Below are 16,339 nucleotides of genomic sequence, written 5' to 3' on the forward strand. Positions count from 1 at the left end.
TTCTGGGGCAGGAGTCCTCAACCTGTGTGTCGTGGCCCCTTTGGGGATTGAACAACCTTTCCACAGGGGTTGCATATTAGATATCCTGCATAACATGTGTACATTAGGATTCATGAAAGTAACAAAATTGGGAGCTAGAGAGATGGCTCAGTGGTTAAGAGCACTGCCTGCTCTTTCAATTCCCAGCACCCACATGGCAGCTCACAACTGTCTGTAACTCCAAGATCTGACACCCTCACACCAACACACATAAATTTAAAAATTAAATAAATAAAAAGTATTTGTTTAAAAAAGTAACAAAATTGCAGTTATGAAATAGCAAGAAAATAATTTTGTGGTTGAGGTCACCACATGAAGAACTGTGTTAAAGGTTGCAATATTAGGAAAGGTGAGAACCACTGTTCTAGAGGAACTGAAACGTTTGTGTCAGGGAACCCTCAGAGAAGCTAAAATGTATCCTTCACTGTTTTTCTCTGTAACAGTTAAAGAACTTGTGCCCCCAGCATTCGGAGGCAGAGGCAGGAGGATCGCTGTGAGTTTGAGGCCAGCCTGGTCTACAAAGTGAGTCCAGGACTGCCAAGGCTGCACAGAGAAACCTTGTCTCGAAAACAAAACAAATATATATATATATATATATATATACACATATATATAAAGACTCCCTGCATTGTAGGAACAGCTTCTAAGATACGATGTTACTGTTGGGGAAATGGTGCTGCCCTCACATACAACAGAGCGAGCATGCAGCCTCCACCTGCATGCAAACCTCCTACCTTTTGGGGTTACAGTCAGTCACAGACGTGTGTTACCTAGGCCAAATAAAGTTCACAAAAATGGGCTAGATCCTTAGTATCAGAACTTTCCTACGTGCTGTTTGCCAAGCAAGGAGTGGCCTCACAGGCAGGGCCAAGAAGAGCCTGCCTGGCTCACAGCCCTGGCACCTTTCTATCACTTTTCTCCCTCTCTTCTTCTCTCTTTTGACAAGGCTTCACACTTGCTATGTAGCCAAGGCTAACCTTGAAGCCCTGGTCTTCCTGCAGTCAACAGGAGGTTTGCAGGATTGCGGGTGTGCACAGCCACACAGAGCTGATGTGGTGCTGGGACTGTCCCCTAGGTGCAGAGGATGGAACGGGGCCAGACTAGAGGGAGGGATTCTGTTCTGCCACTAAGGTTTGTGCGTTTTCAGAGAGATGATGCAGTCATCACTACTTGTCTATACGGGAATGTTCCCAGTATGCAGAAACACCCGATGTCTGTTAGTGGGTGAACGGGAGAACAAACATGACTCTTCATGCACTTGAGTATTCACTGGCCATAGAAGGGAACCAAATTACGCACCACTGCAAATGAAATATCTGGAAAACATTAAGCCAAGTGTTGAGAGTCTGACACAAAGGACAAATAGTGTGTGATTCCAGGTTTTTGTTTGTTTGTGTTTTATTTGGTTGGTTGGTTGGTTAGCTGGTTTTTGAGTTCAAGCAGAAATTGAAATTTGAGTGTTAAAACCAAAACCATCCACAGCAGTAGACAAAAGGTGAAAACAGGCCAAAGTTTATCAGCCAAGGACTAGTAGACAAACTGTATCTATCCAGTGCCAACTAGCCTTTTTTGTTGTTTGTTTGTTTATTTTAGACAGGGTCTTGCTATGTAGCCTTGACTGGCCTGGAACTTGCTGTGTACACCAGGCTGACCTCTAACTCATAGAGATTTGACTGCCTCTGCTGAGTGCTGGGACCATGCCTGACTTCATAAAAGTATCCAGATTAAATCGAGAGATGTCAGAGAGGGAGAATAGAAGACTGGCTGCCAGAGCAGGGTGTGGGGAGGAAGGAGACTGGTAAGTGCCTTAGGAGATTCTAGAGCTAGCCATGGTGACACAAAGCAGTCATTCCAGCTCTCAGGATGCAGGAGGATTACAAGTTTAAGGCTAGGCTGGGCCCCTTTATCTCCAAAATTGAAGAAGAGGAAGCGGAGGATTGTGAAAGTGCTTAAATGTCCCTCAGTTACACACTTAAAAATGATTAAAATGGCCAAGCGTGGTGGCACATACCTTTAGCCTCAGCACTTGGGAGGCAGAGGCAGGCAGATCTCTGAGTTTTGAACCCAGCCTGGTCTACAGAGTGCATTCTGGGACATCCCGGGCTACACAGAGAAACCCTGTCTTGAAAAAATGAAAAATGGTTAAGATGCCAAGTTGATGCTGTGTGGTTTACTTAGCCAATAGGTTTTGTTGCTGTTGTTGTGCCTGGCCTTATCGTACCTTGTTCTGCCCTGTTTGGTCGGTATCTCTGGGAGGCCTGCTCTTCCCTGAAGGGAAACAGACAAGTAGATCTGGGGGCTGGGAGAGGCTGGGAGAAGTGGAGGAAGGAAAACTGTGGTTGGGAAGTATTGTATGGGGCGGGGGGGGGGGGGGGGGCGGGAAAAGAGAGCTCCAAACCTGTTTACACAATTTTCAAGCAGCACATCCTGAGCCCTCCACCAGCCTCCGGAGGCAGCCCGGCAGCCCCTGTGGCTGACTTCTGCAGCACCTTGCTTCCTTGACTCCCGGCCAGCAACTGCAGTAGTTGGGGAGCTGGAAACAGAAAAGTTCATCTGGAAAGCTGGCTTGTACCTGCCTTTGCCTGCAGATCACAGAGACTACTCCAAAGGGGCTGTTTTGGTCTGGGCACAGAAACAGGCTCTGCGGAGATGCCACCCCAACAGATGGGCCTTTCCCATCTCCTCCTTCCATCTAAGGTCAGCAGCTGGTGGCCCCAGAAGGCCTCTTCAGATTGAGAGGACCTGGCAGACTCGTGTTGGGGCACATACCTGGAGCTATCACTTGTTCTCCTGCCTTCGAGGGACACATAAGTTTAAAGCTTTCACACAAGGCAGCTATTACCCATGAAGGTACTATACACCCTCATGGTCCAGAGCTGGTAGTAACCCAGCAGGGTTGACCTTGTCCCACCTGAACACCCAAGTCTGCTCCTGCTCATGATAACACTGGACAAGAGTCCTGAGGACCTCAACTTCATATATATTATACCATTTGGAGTTGTGTCTAGAACCTTCCTGCTTCCTAAATGCCAGGTAGAATTAGAAGGTTGGTCATTGAAGTTGGGACATAATACACATTGTGGGGCCAGCACTCAGGTATCAGAGGCAGGAGGATCACAGCCAATTCAAGGCTAGTCTAGACTACAGAGTGGGACCATGTCTTCCCCCCCACCCCCCGAGACAGAGTTCTCTGTGTGACAGCCCTGGCTGTCTTGGAACTCACTTTATAGACAAGGATGGCCTTGAACTCACAGAGATCCAGCTGTCTGTGCCTCCTGAGTACGGGGACCAAAGGCATACACAATCACTGCCTTGCTAAGACCATGTCTTAAAAAGCTGGACATGGTGGCTTATAGTCACAGCACGTGGATATTGAGGCAGGAGGATCAGGAATTCAAGGCTAGCCTGGGCTACCTAAAACTAAGTCATACTAAATAAATAAATGAATAAATAAATAAATAAACAAACAAATAAATAAATAATTAAGGGCCTAAAGGCCAGAGGCTCAGTTCAGTGGGTAAAAATGCTTGCAGTTGTGTTTGACTTCCTGAATTGGATCCCTGAGAACCCACAGGGGGAAAAGAAAGAATCGGCTCCCAGAAGATGTGCTCAGACTTTAACATTTATGCTGTGGCACAAGAGCACACGCACATACAAACACACACACGCACGCACACACACACACACACACACACACACACACACACACACACACAAATAGATGTTTTTCAAAAAAAGTAAAGAAAAATGAGGTTGGTGGTTGAGACTCCTCTGGGAAGCATGCCAGTAGGGCTTATGGCCAGGAGCCTTTGGCAAATTACTAACAGGAGTGGGGTGGGGGCAGGAGCGAGCATTCGGCCCACACTCCTGTGAGAAATGGGGAGGTGGGGAAGGCAGTCAGATTAGTCACCAGCATTTTCCAAATGAGTTCGGCATTGGAAGGATATCTGTGGTTATACTAGCCCATCTAGGCAGTGAAACCAGATCAGGACTTGGGGGCAGCGGGAGGCTGGGGCACGGGGGTGGGGGGGTGCGTGGAGAGACAAAGCCCAAACCAACCAGAGGTTGCTGGCTCAGAACCAAGGCCAGAGCTGCACTGAACCACACCAATGTCCCATGAGGTTGTTTCTAGACGGGCTACAGAAGATCTGTGACTGACAGCTTTTGTGCAGAGGTCCATTGCACTGTCACTTAGGAGCAGCAGCAGCAAAGTGGCCCTGGGCACAGTTCCCAATCCAGGCCAACGCTGGAACAAAGGGAGCCACAGACAGAAGGATGCGCCTAGCTCCACCACCTGCCTGCTCTCCAGCCTTGGGAGGAGTTCCCTGGCCTCCTCCCTGGGGCTGGCTCCCCAATCCTGGCCCTCAGAGGCAGGGAAGCCAGGGCCCAGTCAGAGCCAGGACTGCAGAGAGACAGGCCCGCGTGCAGACTTGGCTACCCCTGTCCCCTTATCGTTCACAGCTCAAGTGTGGAACTGCTAATGAACTCAGCCCCTTCCTCCTTCCTTGGAAGCTCCAGGACAGAGCCCAGCCCACTCTGGAAGCCTGTCCTGTCCCTTCATGCCTGGCTTTTCTTCAGTCTGAGGGTGCCCAGGTGTATCCCAGCCCCTGAGATAGAAAACACCCTCCTTGGGGCTGGAGAGATGGCTCAGTGGTTAAGAGCACTGTCTGCTCTTCCAGAGGTCATGAGTTCAATTCCCAGCAACCACATGGTGGCTCACAACCATCTATAATGTGATCTGATGTCCTCCTCTGCCTGCAGATGTACATGCAGGCAGAGCTCTCTCTCTATATATATATAAAAAAAGAAAGAAAGGAAGAAATTGAGGCACGCTCACTCTGGCCACAGTGAGGTGAGCCCTCCCCTCATGTCCAAGGGCCCAGGTCAAGAGGGAAGGATTTGGGTATCCAGGGCCTAACTGTTGATCTTATGTCACTGCTTACAGGTGACAATGACCAGTGCTTACAGATCTCAGGGTAACGAGTCCTTACTGTTTAAATACTGTGCCCCTGCATGATAGTACTCAGAGTACCCCCTCTGTCACACAGCCACCTGGATGCCGTCCCCAAACTCCTAGTTCTTCTTATGAGCCCTGTAACTTCCCAGTAGTCACTACCATGTCTGGACAGCTAAGGTGGATGAACCGGGAGCATCTGCCTGTGACAGCCCTCCCTCCTGGGTATAACCATCATGACCACAGGTCCCGGGTTGTCACACGGTCACTTGGGTGTCCCCAGGGCCAACGCAGAGAGTCACCTGGTCCCAGAGAATCCTGAGGTCAGAGGTCAGACACTGCTGCAAAGTGCTGGCTGCCAGCCCCAACCAGCAACCTGCACTCCTTGTATCTACAAACAGCAACCCCAGCCTTAGCCATGGCTCTCCCACTTGCTGTAGCTCCTCGTTGGCATGGAGAGTAAGATGGCTGTGGTGCACCTGTGCCCACTTATGTCCACTTCGAAAGGGGCATAGCTGTCCTTGACAGCTCATTAAACTACCCTGAGTGTGACGGATTGCCCAGCTTCATGAAGGCAATCAGCCAAGAGCAGCCTCTAGGGCCGCCTGTGGCCCCAGATCTGTTTTCTTTTTTTGGTTTTGTTTTGTTTTGCTGTCCTGGACTCGCACTGTAGACCAGGCTGGCCTCGAACTCACAGCAACCCACCTGCCTCTCTCTGCCTCTCGAGTGCTAGGATTAAAGGCGTGCGCCACCACGCCCAACCAGTCCTCGGCTGGGGTGTGGCTCTGTGATTGAGTACTTGCCTGCCATATGTGTAGTGCTGGCTTTTATGGGTGGGTGTGTGCATGCGCGTGCTGTCCTGTCCCTGATAGTCCCAACTATTAGGTCTCAAAGGAACCTGGGACAAGTCTCACTAAGTACCTGTGGCTTCTCCCAGAATTTCTAACCTCCTCTTCCTGGGGCTGGGCTTCTGCTTCCTTTCCCTTGCCTTTGAGACAGGGTTTCTCTGTGTAGCCTTGGCTGTCCTGAGATCACTTTGTAGACCAGGCTGGCCTCAAACTCACAGCAATCTGCCTGCCTCTGCCTCCCGAGTGCTGGGATTAAAGGCGTGCACCACCACTGCCCGCCTCTCTTCCTCTTTGAATCTCCTCCATTGGCCTGGTTCCGTCTGGACTCTTCCTGATGCCTGTGGCTGTGCTTTCTCTCGTGTCTACAGTAAACCTTCTTCTCTTCATCCATACCTAGGAGCAGTCACGTCCTCATTGTTTCAGTTGCCTGCTACAGTACTTAGTTTTAGACAGGTCACTGAGAGATAAGGTCCCCTGCAGGCCTCCGTCTTCATCATCTCCTTGTGTTGTGCAGGGGCGCGTCTGAAGGCTGGACCAAGCCAAGGAGAAAGGTAGACAGATGCCCTCTCAGGAAGCTCTCAGGCACAGCTTGGTGCAGGAATGCTGAAAATGCTCGCCTAGATTCCACACTGGGGATGGACTCCTGGAAGGCCAGAATGTGTTCCCAGGGGCGGGGCCGATGACTGGCACCTGGTGCTGTCTGCCATCTGTCTGTTCAGGGGCCTTCCTCTTTCCCTGAAGTACAGCTTTCTTTCCCTTCCTCCTTACCACAGGCAGGCCTTCACCAAAGGCTGCCAAAGGCTCTATGCTGCTCACTATGTTGGCCTTGTGGTGCCCTCCACCTTTTGGGTGGCTCCCCTGCCCCTGCTCCACACAACAATCCAGCTGTTACCGTCAGTCCCCATAGCAGAGCTTCTCCCTTCACCTCAGCTCAGAAGGAAGGTCAAAATGCCTTTAGGTATTCTGTGTAGGCCATGGTCTAGCCACCACTCCGCTATACTCAGGAGAAACTGTAGGGCCCACAGTGTGGGCCAACTCAGTGCCCACGAATGCCCCTGGCTCATTTCCAAGTTACACAACTTCAAAGCCCAAGTGGCCCAGCCTAGAAATTGTTCTCCTTTGTCCCAGGTCCCAAAACCAGGGTCAGAGCCGCCTCACCTGTCACTGAGGCGCATCACGTTTGCTGCTGTCCCTAACTGCGGGAAGGTTCTCTTCTTTAGCACTGTCTAAGAAGCAGGCCTACACAGGCTCCCAGCTCACCTAGTGAGGCCAGTGGGTGAGCACAGTATTTAAGAGGGGTTGAATCAGCCTGGATTGGTGGTGCACACCTATCATCCCAGTGGGCAGAGGCAGACAGATCCAACCTGGTCTACAAAGCAAGTCCAGGACAGCCAAGGCTACACAGAGAAACCCTGTCTCAAAAAACCAAAAAAGAAAACAACAACAAAAACCAAAGAGGGGTTGAGTCTCACCTGCAGGCCCTATGTACACTGCATCTGACCTCAGCTTTGGTCTTTCTTTCTTTTTTAAAGATTTATTTATTTATTTATTTATACAATGTCTGTCTGCATGTACACCTGCATGCCAGAAGAGAGCACCAGATCTCATTATAGATGGTTGTGAGCCATCATGTGGTTTCTGGGAATTGAACTCAGGACGTCTGGAAGAGCAGGCAGTGCTCTTAACCTCTGAGTCATCTCTCCAGGCCCCTCTTTTTTGATTTTTTGAGACAGGGTTTCTCTCCTGGAACTCACTTTGTAGACTGGCTAGCCTCAAACTCACAAAGATCCACCTGCCTCTCTGTCTCCTGGGTGCTGGGATTAGAGGCATGCACCACCATGCCTGGCTTTTGTTTGCTTGTTTATTTGTTGTTGTTTTTGTTTTTTTGTTTTTCGAGACAGAGTTTCTCTCTGTAGCCTTGACTGTCCTGGACTCCCTTTGTAGACCAGGCTGGCCTCAAACTCGAACTCACAGAGATCCACCTGCCTCTGTCTCCCAAGTGCTGGGATTAAAAGTGTGCACCACCAATGCCCGGCTTGTTGTTGTTTGTTTGTTTGTTTTTTAAAGATTTATTTATTATGTATACACTGCCCTGCCTGTACATACACTTGCAGGCCAGAAGAGGGCATCAGACCACATTATAGATGGTTGTGAGTCACCATGTGGTTGCTAGGAATTGAACTCAGGACCTCTGGAAGAGCAGTCAGGGCTCTTAACCTCTGAGCCATCTCTCCAGCCCCTTGTTGTTGTTTTTTTAAGACAGGGTTTCTCTGTGTAGCCCTGGCTGGCCTCAAACTCAGAGATCCACTTGGCTCTGCCTCCTGAGTGCTGGGTTTAAAGGTATGTGCCACCACACCACGTTCAGCCTTTTTTTTTTTTTTTTTTAGACAATAGTCTCATGCTGTAGCTCAAACCTTAAGGCAATACTCCTGCCTCAGCCTCCTGAGTGCCTTTACCTTAAGTGCCATCCTCCTGGAACACAAGTCTATCGGCTTGTCCAGATAACTACATCAGCTGCTCTCCAGCTCCTGGACCCATGCAGACTCTCTGCCAGAAATAGGCATGTCCAGAGCCAGGGAATCATGGGCACTTCCCATAATAACAAATCTTAAACAGCCAGCCCCCAAGGAGGCTGCAGGTCCATAGGAGTTGGCCACTATGCTTGAAAGGAGCAGCACAGCACTTGCTCAGGCACTGGAAGTGGTACTCCATGGAGGTGCTCTGTGAGGCCGTCTGAGCCTCTGGAAGCTTCTGCTCTTCCTCCAGGGACAATGAGGTGGAGGAGCAGCAAAACAATCGCTGCCCAGAAATGCCTTTTGGGCATGAACGGCTTGTCTCACCATGCTCAGGGCCTGGCTTCCTCCTAGAATAAGCTCTGCAGTTTGGGAGAAATATTGGAGGATGCAGCCAGGGCTCTATTGAGCTATTCAGACAGTTCTAGGCATTTTCTCTTGAGTTCTTATAAATAATTCAAAGACCCTTTTTGGAGAAGGAGGGGCTAAGTATGCGGCCTTTAGAGGGTAGCAGGCAGCAGATAAGAGACAGTGGGTAGCCAAGCATGATGGCACACGCCTTTAATCCCAGCACTCCAGAGGCAGAGGCAGGCAGATCGTTGTGAGTTCGAGGCCAGCCTGGTCTACAAAGCAAATCCAGGACAGTCAAGATAATACAGAGAAACCCTGTCTCAAAAAAACAAAAACAAAAACAAGAGTCAAGAGACCGTGGGTAGCTCAGGCCACCTGACTAGTGGTCCTCAAGCAGGGGACCTGCACCCAGAGCCCTGAGATCCAATTGCTGCACCAAGTGCACTGTGTGACCTTCCACTAAACTGAGCAGGCTGTGCACTCGGCGGCCTGTGCCACGGTTTGGTACTTTTAGCTGACTGTGCAGCTACTGGATTCTGTGTCCATGGAACTTTTGACAGCTCCACCTGTGGCCAGGGTGACACCTACAAGTCATTTCCTGTTGATAGTTTAGGCTAGGCTACTTCCACCAAGCTTTACCTCTCCATCTGAAATAGGCGGTAGAGGTGAGGACCTGAGTGCTGGCTGAGAGGTTCAGCTTTCGATAAATAAAAGGCTATGGGCTCAGTAGAGATGGAGCTATAAACACCACGGAGGTGGTGCTGAGGAGGAGGACCAGGAAGATAATGGTAGTCATGGCAATGACAATCAAGGTGATGGTTGGTAATAAAGAAAAATGTCAAATATCTCATTTAAAAAATTACATTATAGAGCCGGGCATGGTGGCGCACGCCTTTAATCCCAGCACTCGGGAGGCAGAGGCAGGCGGATCCCTGTGAGTTCGAGGCCAGCCTGGTCTATAAAGTGAGTCCAGGATGGCCAAGGCTACACAGAGAAACCCTGTCTCGAAAAACCAAAAAAAAAAAAAATTACATTATAAAAAAATTTCACATTATCCATGCATTGTGGTGAATGCCTTTAATCCCAGCACTTGGAAGGCAGAAGTTGGGCAGATCGGTTGTGAGTTTGAGGCCAGCCTGGAATACATTGTGAGTTCCAGGATAGCAAATGCTACATAGTGAGACCCTATCTCAAAAATAATAAATAAGGGGGCTGGAAGGATGGCTCAGAGGTTAAGAGCACTGTCTGCTCTTCCAAATGTCCTGAGTTCAGTTCCCAGCAACCACATGGTGGCTCACAACTCTATAAAGAAATATGGTGCCCTCTTCTGGTGTGCAGGTGTACATGCAGGCAGAGCACTGTGTACATGATAAATAAATCTTAAAAATAAACAAATAAGAGCTGGGCATGGTGGCGCACGCCTTTAATCCCAGCACTCGGGAGGCAGAGGCAGGCGATTGCTGTGAGTTCGAGGCCAGCCTGGTCTACAAAGTGAGTCCAGGATGGCCAAGGCTACACAGAGAAACCCTGTCTTGAAAAGACAAACAAACAAACAAACAAAAACCAAATAAATAAACTGGGTGTGGTGGCACATACCTTTAATGCAAGCATCAAGAGGCACAGGCAGGTAGATCTCTGTGAGTTCAAGGCCAGCCTTGTCTATATAGTGAGTTCCAGGACAGCCAGGGCTATGAAGAGAGACTGTGTCTCAAACAAACAAAATAATATATAAATAAGTAATTTTACTTTGAGAGCCATTTGGAGGAATAACTGATATAATTTAATGATTGGGATTATTGCAAGCTGGTACTGAAGAGACGGCTCAGTGCTTATGGCTGCTCTTTCAGGGGATTCGGGCTTGATTCCTAGCAACCAAATGGCAGCTCAAGTCATCTGTAATTACTGTCCCAGGGGATCGGATGGGAATTCTGGCCTCCACTGACAATGCATGCATGTGACAGACGTACCTGCAGGCAAAAGAGACATACAAAAAACCACAGTAAACTACTGCCACCTGATTCTTACTTTTTGTAAGGTACTACTAGAACACTTGGGAGCACACAGCTCACACTGCATTTCCACTGCACAGCGCAAAGCTAGATGCCCACACAAGGAGTGCAAACCAAGCGATGGCTACTTGTCAATCAGACAACGCAGAGCCACCTGAGAGGCAGGTCACTAGGCATAAAGAATAATCCTGGGCTGGAGAGATGGCTTAGAGGTTAAGAACACTGTTCTTCCAAAAGTCCTGAGTTCAATTCCCAATAACCCCATGGTGGCTCACAACCATCTACAATGAGATCTGGTGCCCTCTTCTGGCCTGCAGGCAGAATACTGTGTAAATAAAAATACTGTGTAAAAAAGAAAAAAACCCTAGCTGGGAGTGGTGGCACATGCCTTCAATCCCAGCACGTGGGAGGCAGAGGCAGGTGGATCACTGTGAGTTCAAGGCCAGACTAGTCTACAAAGCAAGTCCAGGACAGCCAAGGCTATACAGAGAAACCCTGTCTTGAAACTCCCCCCCCCAAAAGAGAATAATCCTGATTACATTAATTAAAGCTGATTGGAAGGCCCACTCACTATGGGTAGCACCATCCCCTTAGCAGGGGATTCAAGACTGTATAAATGAGAAAGCAAGCTGAGCACTAGCGTATATGAACTCATTGCTCTCTGCACTTGACTCCGAATGTGATGTGACCAGCTCCCTCTCAAGCTCCCTGCTGCCTTTAATCCCAACTTCCTTGTTATGATTGACTGCAATCGGGAGTTGTGAGCCCAATAACCACTCTCTCTCTCTCTCTCTCTCTTCCTGAGACAGGGTTTCCCTGTGTAGCCTTGACTGTCCTGGACTCACTTTGTAGACCAGGCTGGCCTCAAACTCACAGAGATCTGCCTGCCTCTGCCTCTGCCGGGATTAAGGGCGTGTGCTGCCGCTGCGACCACCACCAGATTCACTTCTGTGCTTCTGTCGGGGTATTTTATCACAGCAACAGGAAAGAAGGAGGGGTAAAGGTGAAGTTAGCCTTTCCCCCCCTGACACCATTTGTGAGGAGAATGGGGCCGTTGTCATCACTGAGATAAGAGACTCAGTTCTTCCTCCTACGAGTCTTGCAGCAACTTTGCTGTGAAGCAGGTTCCACAAGACAAAACATCCTGGAGCTGACAAGGAAACTGAGTCCTGGAGGGAGCAGAAGCCGCTGGAGTCACTCAACACGTGGCAGGCAGTGGCATCTTCATCCATCCTGCTCTAGCACGTCCATTATGGATTCCAAGGTTGTCTGGCAGACAGGGAGCCAAGTGCCGGTCAATCCTGGCTGAGACCCAAATGCCTGCATTGAAGGTGAAAGCAGCCGCTCTGTACTTGGCCACAAACCCTGAGTTAAAAGCCAAGACCACAAAAAGCTCCTCTGTGGCTGCAGGTGACTGACTAACAGATCCTCAGCAGGACTCCCCGAGCCTGTGTGTCGGCACCAGTTACTGTTCCCTGTCTGGGAGTGTGTGTGTGGGAGCAGTGGATGGAGAGCTGGCAGTGGGAGTGAAGCCTGTGTGTCAGCACCAGTTACTGTTCCCTGTCTGGGATTGTGAGGGGGAGCAGCGGATGGAGAGCTGGCAGTGGGAGTGAAGGTCCCGCTCCCTGGCTCACCAGCTGATGCCTGGAGTCTCAGCTTCCTCACCTGCACACAGGTGTGACCTAGAGAAGCACGCTGACTGAGACAGAGACACCGTGTTCCACACACAGGACACAGGGCTATAAATGCTCAGCAAACCATTCTTCTTCATCCAAACATCTGAAGGTGGTGAGGTGTGGCAGCCATGGCTTCTTGTCATTGTTTCCTATGGATGGTGCCAGGATGCAGCAGGCGAACGGAGCCTACAAACCATCCATTCTGTCCCGATATTGAGGTTGTAGCCTGACGAAGAGCAGGTCTCGGGGAACCAGGATGGGTTGAAGGGAAGTTAGGTAAGGCCAGACTGTGCTTCTCGTCCATATTGAGGACCTATGGCAACTCTAGCCATCCTCAGGTGATTAGATAATGCTTCTGGTAGCTGGGCATGGTGGCGTACACCTTTAATCCCAGCACTCAGGAGACAGAGGCAGGTGGATCTCTTTGAGTTTGAGGCCAGCCTGGTCTACAAAGGGAATCCAGGACAGCCAAGGCTACATAAGGAAACCCAGCTCCCAACTCCCACCTCCATCCCGAAAAAAAAAAAAAGAAAGAAAAAGAAAAGAAAGCTGGGCTGGAGAGAGATGACTCAGTGGTTAAGAGCACTGGCTGCTCTTCCAGAGGTCCTGAGTTCAATTCCAAGCAACCACATGGTGGCTCACAACCATCTATGATGAGATCCAGTGCCATCTTCTGGTGGGCAGGCACACATGCAGGCAGAGCACTGTAGACATAATAAATAAATAAGTCTTAAAAAAAAAAAAAAAAAGAAAAGAAAGCTGGATGTGGTGGCACACGCTTTTAATCCCATCACTTGGGAGGCAGAGCAGGTGAATCTTTGAGTTTGAGGCCAGCCTGGTCTACAGAGTGAGTTTGGGACAGCCAAGGCTACACAGAGAAACCTGTCTCCAAGAACCAAAGAAAGAAAAGAAAATGCCTCTTGTTCCTGCTGCCATTCTTTTCCTGTCATGATTGCCTGCACCATCGAACTGTGTGCTAAAATCCCTTCCTTCCTCAAGTTGCTTTAATCAAGCCTCATGTGGATGATGATGATTATTTAAAGACAGGGTCTCAGCCAGACACGGTGGTACATGCCTTTAATCCCAGCATGCAGGAGGCAGAGGCAGAGGCAGAGGCAGGTGGATCTCTACAAAGAGAGTTCCAGGACAGCCAGGGCAACACAGAGAAACCCTATCTCAAAATAAATAAATAAAGAAAGAAAGAAAGAAAGAAAGAAAGAAAGAAAGAAAGCAAAGAAAAAGAAAAAGCCAACAACAACAAAAGAGGGTCTCTCTATGTAGCTCTGGATGACAAAGAACTCTATCGTTAGACCAGGCTTGTCTCAAACTCACAAAGATCCTCTTGCCTCTGCCTCCTGGGATCAAAGGTGTGCGCAGCATCATGCCCAGCTTTGATTTATTTTTGTGACCATGCTTTAATTAAGGCAGCATCCACTGGAAGAGGCCTTGAAAAAAACACCTGAAAAAAAGCAACTTAAGGTTTTTTTTTTTTTTCGAGACAGGGTTTCTCTGTGTAGCCTTGGCCATCCTGGACTCACTTTGTAGACCAGGCTGGCCTCGAACTCACAGCGATCCGCCTGCCTCTGCCTCCCGAGTGCTGGGATTAAAGGCGTGAGCCACCACGCCCGGCTCAATTTAAGGTTTTTTTTTGTTTAGTTTGGCTGCAGTTTGAAGGTCCATCATGGTGAGGAGGGTGTGGCAGCAGGCATGTGAAGCAGCTGGTCACATGCCTTCATGTCAGAAAGCAAAGAGTTCTTTTTTTTTTTTTTTCCCTCCAGAGACAGGATTTCTCTGTGTAGCCCTGACTGTCCTGGAACTCACTCTGAGGACCAGGCTGGCCTCGAACTCAGCGATCTGGTTGCCTCTGCCTCCCAAGTGCTGGGATTAAAGATCTGCGCCACCAAATGGCCTAGTTTAATTTTTTAAAAGTTATTTGACAGGGTTTCATGTATCCCCAGCCTGGCATTGAACTCCTCAGTCTTCTGCCTCAGCGTCCAAAGGGTGTGTGTGTGTGTGTGTGTGTGAAAAGGAAGGGGCAGGTAGTGTTGGTGTTTACAAGTGTGAGTTGCCAGGCTGCCACACCTAGTCCTTTCTCTTTAATTTCAGTCAGGAACCCCAGCCCATGGAATGGTGACACCCACACCCAAGTCCAGGAAGCTGACATGAAGATTACCCGATGGGGGACACAGTTCAGCTGGTAGAGTTCTTACTGTCTTGCATGTCTAAGGTCATTCCTCATCATTGCAAAAACAAAACAGAGAAAGGGAATCTACTTCAAACCACTGAGTTGCCGTGTCTCGCTGGCTGTCTCTGGAACTACACTGTTTGCTGTCTTACAACAAGAGGGCACCAGCACAAAGGGTGGTGGTTTCTACTCCAGAGCCTTCTCTGAGCCTATGAAAACATTTGATTGGCTCAGCCATGCATCACTTATCTAATCAGCTGTGACCAGGTGGCAGCTGGCTTTGTCCTGTCATTTAGGCAAACCAAGATTTCTTGAGGGGCTCTGATGCTGTGTCATCCCAGAGTCCTACTTTCCAGGGGAGGCCTTACAAATGAAGAATAGGTGGTGGTGCATGCCTTTTAATCCTAGCACTCAGGAGGCAGAGGCAGGCAGATTGCTGTGAGTTCGAGGCCAACCTGGTCTACAAAGCGAGTCTAGGACAGCCAAGGCTACACAGAGAAACCCTGTCTCGAAAAACCAAAACCCAAAACCTGAAAGCAAATGCAGGATGGTTACTATGGCTGCACCTAAGCCTCTAGAAGGGATGCTGGCTGGCTATGAGGTTCCAGGACTTACCACACTCATGCAAGCATGTCTCCAAACTCACTAAAAAAATCCTGGTTCTTGGCTAGAGAGATGGCTCAGAGGTTAAGAGCATTGGCTGCTCTTCCAAAGGTCCTGAGTTCAATTCCCAGCAACCGCAAGGTGGTTCATAACCATCTACAATGAGATCTGGTGTCCTCTTCTGGCTTTGGCATGCAGGTAGAACACTGTACACACAATAAATAAATAAATCTTTAAATTAAAAAAAAATCCTGGTTCTTCACTCCCCGGCTGCAGATGCAGTCTAGACTGATGCTCTGAGCCGTACAAGCCCTTATTTCCTGAGGAGTCTCATTTGGTGCAGCTTTCTCCAGGAGCGTTGGGAGCATTGGGTGGCTGTGATTGCCAGGTAATGAAGAAAGCGGTCCTGGATTTCCCATTTCTCTAGGCCACTTCCTGCCATGGAGCAACTCCAACCTCTGCACTCCTTAGCCCGGACGTGGCCGGAGAAATGAGACGCTTTTGGAGCCTGTTTGGCTGCATAAGCCATCCTGTGATGAGACTCAGCTCGACCCTGGGACGGAACACTCAGCAGCTGCTTGACTCAGACCTAGCTACTTTGCTGGCCTGAAAGACCAGGCTATTATTTTGCAAGCGTGAGCAACCGGAGCTGAAGCATGTCCCTTCACCCGAAGGCCTCTTTGCCCGGGCAGTAGCCTCCCTTTCCCATGCTGCGCGCTAAGTGGCTTCGAGAACCTTTCGCGCCACAGCCTAGCTGCGCGCGGAAATGACGCGGACTGTGCTTGGGCTCCGCTGCACGTCAGCGCGCCAGTGCTCCGGAGTCGAACCCATTCTCTCCCCCCCCCCCTCCCCCCGCCCCCCCCCCCCCGCCACCGCACGCCCTCCCGCTCCCAGGCGCACTCTCTCAACCCAAAGGTGTGGCAGGGAGGTCGCCAGGCGTAACGCATGCGCGTCTTGGTGCATCCTAGCACGCATGCTCTGGAGTGTGCACGTTTTCCCCCCCAGGAGAGCTGCACCTAATGGTACGGCCTGGGCGGGGCGAAGCTGAAGCCGCGAAACCCGGGCGAAATCCGCGGGAACTAGCTTTTTGGCGCCATGGCGCAAAGTCGTGTTACCGATTTCTATGCTTGCCGTCGCCCGGGCCTTACTGTTCCGCGGGCG

The sequence above is a fragment of the Acomys russatus genome, chromosome 26, assembly GCF_903995435.1.
Source record: "Acomys russatus chromosome 26, mAcoRus1.1, whole genome shotgun sequence".
In the NCBI taxonomy this organism is placed as follows: domain Eukaryota; kingdom Metazoa; phylum Chordata; class Mammalia; order Rodentia; family Muridae; genus Acomys; species Acomys russatus.